We start from the raw sequence: 7713 nt of genomic DNA, 5'->3' as shown, positions 1-7713 counted from the left end.
GTTTGTAAATTTATAAAATATTAGAATTCAAAATTACTTTCGCATGTTTGATATTTGTTCACAAACTTAAAAATTGATCTGGTTGTCAAATTTGTAAGCAAATTAAAAATTTGTTCAATCTTTAAAAAAATGTAATTTCCAGATTTTGTTCAATCTTTCAGAAAAAATTTCCGTTTTCAATTTTTTTGTTCAGAAATTTCATAAAAGTTTACAATTTCAACAATTGTTTGCTTAATTTTGTAAATTCTTCTAAGTTTCAAAAAGTGTTCGCCTTTTTAAATTTTGTTCACAAACTAAGAAATTTTTGGTTACAAAAATACGTTCCTGTTTTCAAAATTTGTTCAAAATGTTCTAAACACTAATATTTCCAAATTTGTTCACAAATTTGTATGTTCGCATTTTAAAATTTTGTTCACAAATTAGAAATTTCTCAGGAATTAAAAAAAGATTTCCATTTTTGATCATATTCACAAGATTCATAAAATGTTCCCGTTTTCATAATTTGTTCACAAATTCAGAAAACTTTCACGTTTTTAAATTTTGTTCAAAAATTTAATAAAATCGGGAATTCTAAAAATTTGTTCCTCTTTTCTAAATATGTCCACAAATTCAACAAATGTTCAGCTTTCCAAATTTGTTCACAGATTAGAATATGTTCAGGAATTTCAGAAAATGTTCCTGTTTTCTAAATTTATTCAGAAATTCAGAAAATGTTCCAGTTTTTGAAAATGTTTGAGTTTTCCAAAATTTGTGTTCAATAAACAACTCTGGTTTTTTGCGAAAAAAATCTTTTTGAAATTTTAAATATATGTTGGATCTGTGCTGGATATTGGTTCTAATATATTTACGCTGATTCTTGTTCAATAACCTTCGCTAGCTCAACTGGTTAGAGCGCTTGATCTATTGTGTGAGATCCTGTGTTCGATCCCATCCTATGGCACCAGGCACCTCCTGTTACGTGCACACGAGCCTAGCCAATAGAATAGATAAGCTTTCTTCTTTTTTATTATGGCGCGCGAAAATGTAAATCCGAACATTTTGTCAAATTCCGAATGCGAACATTATTTTTTTAAAGTGTTTTTTAAAAGCGAACACTTTTCAAATTTGAGAAGAAAAACTAAAAAGCTCGAACATTTTTGAATATGTGTACAAAGTTTTGATAAACTGAACACCTTTTGAAAATCATGAACATTTTTTAATATGTGAACAATTTTTGAAGGGGAACATTTTTGGAAACTCTGAACAAAAATTTGGAAACGCGAATATTTTTGGGAATCCATGAACATTTTTTGAAACAAGAACATTTTTTTAACTCAGAACAAAATTTGAAAGAATGAATTTTTATTATGGATAAGCTTTCTTCTTTTATTATGGCGCGCGAAAATGTAAATCCGAACATTTTGTCAAATTCCGAATGCGAATATTATTTTTTTAAAGTGTTTTTTAAAAGCGAACACTTTTCAAATTTGAGAAGAAAAACTAAAAATCTCGAACATTTTTGAATATGTGAACAAAGTTTTGATAAACTGAACACCTTTTGAAAATCATGAACATTTTTTAATATGTGAACAATTTTTTAAGGGGAACATTTTTGGAAACTCTGAACAAAAATTTGGAAACGCGAATATTTTTGGGAATCCATGAATATTTTTTGAAACAAGAACATTTTTTTAACTCAGAACAAAATTTGAAAGAATGAATTTTTATTATGGATAAGCTTTCTTCTTTTATTATGGCGCGCGAAAATGTAAATCCGAACATTTTGTCAAATTCCGAATGCGAACATTATTTTTTTAAAGTGTTTTTTAAAAGCGAACACTTTTCAAATTTGAGAAGAAAAACTAAAAAGCTCGAACATTTTTGAATATGTGAACAAAGTTTTGATAAACTGAACACCTTTTGAAAATCATGAACATTTTTTAATATGTGAACAATTTTTTTAAGGGGAACATTTTTGGAAACTCTGAACAAAAATTTGGAAACGCGAATATTTTTGGGAATCCATGAACATTTTTTGAAACAAGAACATTTTTTTAACTCAGAACAAAATTTGAAAGAATGAATTTTTTAAAATAAAAAATTAACTTTTTGTGAATAACATGGACAGTTTTTATGAAATCACGAACATTATCTAAAACTATGACAATATTGTTAAAAAACGAAAAGGGAACAGGAGAAAATAAGAAGAAAAAACGAAAAAAGAAGATGAACATTTTTCAAATTCCAAAACAAATTTTGGAGTCATTTAAAAAATGGAAATTCCTGAACAAAATTGGAAAATGTAAACATTTATAAAAATTTGCGAACATTTTTTAAACTCCCAAACAAAATTAGAAACAGACACATTTTCGAAAATTGCGAACAAATTTTGAGATGGAAACAGTTTTTGAAACTACGGAACAAAATTGGAGGACACGAACATTTTTCTTAAAATTGCGAATGAATTTTGAAATAGGAACATTTTTTAAACCCCAGAAGGAAATTTCAAAACGTGAAGATATTATGAACAATATTTGAAAGGTGAACATTTTTATTATGTGTGAACGTTTTTTTTATAAAAACAGAGAATAGTTTTTTGAATTTGTGAACAAAATATAATAACAGGAACATTTTTGAACTGCTGAACATTTTTTGAATTTATGAACAAAATTTGAAATTCGCAAGAACGATAAAGGGAATAACAAGGAATTACAAAGAAATAGAAAAAAATGAAGTAAAGAAAAAGAAATACAAAAAAGGAAAGGTTTTTTTTAAACACGAACAATTTTTGAAACTACGGAAGAAATTTGAAAACATGAACAAGTTTTGGAAACCCAACCATTTTTTGAAAAACAAGAATTTGTTGAAACTCGCGATTTTTTGTTAAATGCAAATTCGCAAGAACGATAAAGGGAATAATAAGGAATTACAAAGAAATAGAAAAAAATGAAGTAAAGAAAAAGAAATACAAAAAAGGAAAGTTTTTTTAAAACACGAACAATTTTTGAAACTACGGAAGAAATTTGAAAACATGAACAAGTTTTGGAAACCCAACCATTTTCTGAAAAACAAGAATTTGTTGAAACTCGCGATTTTTTGTTAAATGCAAACTTTTTTATAAATATGTGAAGAATTTTCAAGAAACATGAAATTTTTTTGAAATAAAAACGAAAATAAAAAAGAAAAGAAAAGAAACAGGAAAAGGAGAGAAAGAAAAAAAAGAAACAGCAAAAAAAAACAGTTCAGGAACCTCCTAGAAAGTTCCCAAAAAAAAAACCGGTTCAGAATCCTCAGGAAGGTTCCCAAAACAGGATGGTAAAATCGGTGGGCGGGCCGGCCCACATCATCCCTCGCTCGCAGACCTCTTTTAGTATCGCGTTGTTATTCTTTCACTTGCATGCGACAGTCGTGGTGGTTAGCGCGGTGTGTTCATCCATAGGAGGTTGGCAGTTCGATATCTGGCGCGATTTGTTTTTGCGATTCTTTTATCTCACGAAGCGAAACCCGGATGGGCCGGCCCAGTGTGAGCTGCGCCCTGTGCAAAGCCGCGACTAGTTGCCGCAATACGCGGCATATAGTGAGAACTTGGGGCTTGATAGTTCCCTCTACTTAGGGTTTATCGTCTTCTCCCGGGGCGATCACGCCGCCGTCGAGTGGAGCTTTACTTCCCTGCTGCTGCCTACCCCATCGTCTTCCCCGGAGCGATAGGGCGTCGTGTGTGCCCCGTTCCTGGGCTGGGAAGGGGTTTCGACGGAAAGTTGGGTTCCCCCAATAAACCTGCTACCTCTTGAGCACTGCGTTGGTATTCCCTTGAAGAGGAAAGGGTGATGCAGTAAAGTAGCGTAAGTATTTCTCTTAGTTTTTGAGAACCAAGGTATCAATCCAGTAGGAGATCACGCACAAGTCCCACGCACCTACACAAACAAATAAGAACCTCGCAACCAACGCGATAAAGGGGTTGTCAATCCCTTCGCGGTCACTTACGAGTGAGATCTGATAGATATGATAAGATAATATTTTTAGTATTTTTATGATAAAGATGCAAAGCGGCAATAAAAATAGCTATGTGTTGGAAGATTAATATGATGGAGAATAGACTCGGGGGCCATAGGTTTCACTAGTGGCTTCTCTCAAGATAGCATAAGTATTACGGTGGGTAAACGAATTATTGTCGAGCAATTGATAGAATTGAGCATAGTTATGAGAATATCTAGGTATGATCATGTATATAGGCATCACGTCCGCAACAAGTAGACCGAAACGATTCTGCATCTACTACTATTACTCCACACATCGACCGCTATCCAGCATGCATCTAGAGTATTAAGTTCATAAGAACAGAATAATGCTTTAAGTAAGATGACATGATGTAGAGGGATAAACTCATGCAATATGATATAAACCCCATCTTTTTATCCTCGATGGCAACAATACAATACGTGCCTTGCTGCCCCTGCTGTCACTGGGAAAGGACTCCGCAAGATTGAACCCAAAGCTAAGCACTTCTCCTATTGCAAGAAAGATCAATCTAGTAGGCCAAACCAAACTGATAATTCGAAGAGACTTGCAAAGATAACCAATCATACATAAAAGAATTCAGAGGAGATTCAAATATTGTTCATAGATAATCTTGATCATATACCCACAATTCATCGGATCTCGACAAACACACCGCAAAAGAAGATTACATCGAATAGATATCCAAGAAGATCGAGGAGAACATTGTATTGAGATCCAAAGAGAGAGAAGAAGCCATCTAGCTAATAACTATGGACCCGAAGGTCTGAGGTAAACTGCTCACACATCATCGGAGAGGCTATGGTGTTGATGTAGAAGCCCTCCGTGATCAATGCTCCCTCCGGCGGAGCGCCGGAAAAGGCCCCAAGATGGGATCTCACGGGTACAGAAGGTTGCGGCGGTGGAAATAGGGTTTTGCTCCGTATCTGATGTTTCCAGGGTATATGGGTATATATAGGAGGAAGAAGTACGTCGGTGGAGCAACGTGGGCCCCACGGGGGTGGAGGGTGCGCTTGGGGGGGGGGGTAGGCGCGCCCCCTGCCTCGTGCTCTCCTCGTTGATTGCTTTGCGTAGACTCCAAGTCTTCTGGATCACGTTTGTTCCGAAAATCACGTTCCCGAAGGTTTCATTCCGTTTGGACTCCGTTTGATATCCTTTTCCTTCGAAACACTGAAATAGGAAAAAAACAGCAATTCGGGCTGGGCCTCCGGTTAATAGGTTAGTCCCAAAAATAATATAAAAGTGTATAGTAAATCCCATTAAACATCCAAAACAGAATATAATATAGCATGGAACAATAAAAAATTATAGATACGTTGGAGACGTATCAAAACCCGATATGTTGTGTTCGCTTGAGTTAGAGATCTAATGGCTTTTGATGGGACCTCCGGCTCGTCGGGAGTTAGCGAGGTTGAACAGTTGATGAAGGAATTGGGGCTGAAAGAGGATGATCTGGATGATGTAGTCTTTGATGAAGAAGTGGCGCCTCCGGAGGGGCCTAGATGGACTGCTCTGGCTAGGGTTAACACCACCAAAAACTACAGCCAAACTTGGTACTACAGGAATATGCGCTCTGCATGGGATATTGCACAGGAGGCGAAGTTCAAACCTCTGGAGGAAAATTTATATACTATCCAATTCTCATGCTTAGGAGATTGGGAGAGGGTGATGAATGACGGTCCCTGGAACTTCAGAGGAGATGTGGTGCTGCTCGTGTCGTACGATGGGATCACAAAACCTTCCACCGTTAAGCTTGAAACAATTGACATATGGATCCAAATCCATGATGCGCCTGATTTGTATGCCCATCTAGTTACTCCACTTGCGGAGAAGGTGTGGGAAGTGTTGTTCTCTGAGCCCCCATCTCACGATTTTGTTGGCAACTTCTCCCGTGTATATGATCAGAGATGGTAAGAGTCAAATCTAAAGGATCAAATATGAGAGACTCCTAGATTGGTGTGCTGTTTGTGGCATGCTGGGCCACCAGTTTAAGGAACATGATAATGGGGTGCATCCTTCATCAACTCTAGTGTTCAAGGATCTACATGCTAGATGGTTTATGCGCATCGGTCGGGGCCCAGGAGAAGGGCGTGGTCGTCGTGGAGGCCGCCGTGGTGGCCATTCGGGTGGTCGCTCATATGAACGCCAGGACGGAGGTGAAAACAGGATGGCAGGAAACCATAACAAGGGAGGAGGAGAGCGTGCTGAGGACCCTGCAATGGAAGCAGATTATACTGAGATGGAAGACTCGAATAGGAAGAGGATCGCTGGAGGCGAACTTGGCTCCAATCAGATAAACCAACTAAGTCTGGAGGTGGCATAGAACACCAACAATCTCCTTGCCATTGTGCCTATAGGGACCGTTGCAAGCCCTCCGCCAAAGAGAGATCCAAAGAGGACCAAGATGAATGAGGATGGCAGCAATGGCACTAGCTCAGCAGTAAAAAACCTGGCGGGCTCCTTCGAGGAGCGCCGCCGAGCCCAATGAATGCGCTATGTTGGAACTACCGTGGAGCGGGTAAACCCGCGGCAGTTCAAGAGCTTCGCGAATTCGCGAAGAAGTTTACCCCTACCCTACTATGTATTATTGAGACACAAATAGAAGGGAGTAGGGTAGAAGCTTTGGCTAGCTCGATAGGCTATGATAGTTCTTATGCTATTGATAGTCAAGGAAGGAGTGGTGGTATTGGTTTATTTTGGAACAATGCAATAAAAGTTGAAATACTTGGTTATTCGGTCTACCATCTCGATGTATCTGTTGAGGAACAAGGGGAGGATAAATGGAGGATGACCTGTGTGTATGGAGAGGCGCAAACTCATCTATGCCACCAAACTTGGACTGTACTTAAAAACATAAGTACTTTAAGCAACCTCCCATGGTTATGCATTGGATATTTTAATGAAGTCCTACGTCCAAGTGAGCATGAAGGAGTAGGGCAACGCAGTAACGCTCAGACCCAAGCATTCCGAGACACCACAGATGTATGCATGTTGCTAGACTTCGCCTATAAGGGTTGCTTATGGACGTTTGAAAAGAAAGTGACTGGGGGTACATTCACCCGATGCAGGCTGGACAAGGCTTTGGTTAATGCGGACTGGTTGACAAGATTTCCGTTGGCTTCCATCACGCATGAAACTGCGGCAACATCGGACCATATGGCCTTGTTACTTGATTTTGGTCGAGCCAAAGTGGAAAGGACAAAGAGTGAGTTCAAGTACGAGACGATGTGGGAGACGCATGAAGGTTTAAAAGACATGTTACTTCAGTGGTGGGATGCAGGAGCACCATGTGCCTCGGTAGAAGAAATCCAGCAAAAGCTTGAGAACCTGGCCAGAGGGCTCGGAAGGTGGAGTAACGATACTTTTGGAAGTGTGAGAAAGGAAATTAAACATCTGAAGAAGATGTTAGAAGAGCTTTGCGAAGACCCTCTTTGTGCAGGACCCTCACATGCAGAGCTCAAGATAAACGAACGTCTAATTGAAATGTATCACCGGGAAGAAATCATGTGGCGCCAGAGGGCAAGAATCGACTGGTTGTCGGCGGGTGACAAGAATACCAAATTCTTTCATCTCCGGGCGAGTTTGAGACGGAAGAAGAACATGATTAAAGCTCTCCAAAACTCCCTGGGAGCAATTGTGGTGGATCCGGATGAGTTAAAATCTATGGTAAATAATTTCTATCAAACTCTTTACACTTCTGAGGGGGTCCAGGGGATG

This window comes from Triticum aestivum, chromosome 2D, assembly GCF_018294505.1.
Source record: "Triticum aestivum cultivar Chinese Spring chromosome 2D, IWGSC CS RefSeq v2.1, whole genome shotgun sequence".
Lineage (NCBI taxonomy): Eukaryota > Viridiplantae > Streptophyta > Magnoliopsida > Poales > Poaceae > Triticum > Triticum aestivum.
The sequence above is the reverse complement of the archived record's forward strand: the minus strand, read 5'-3'. Positions refer to the sequence as shown.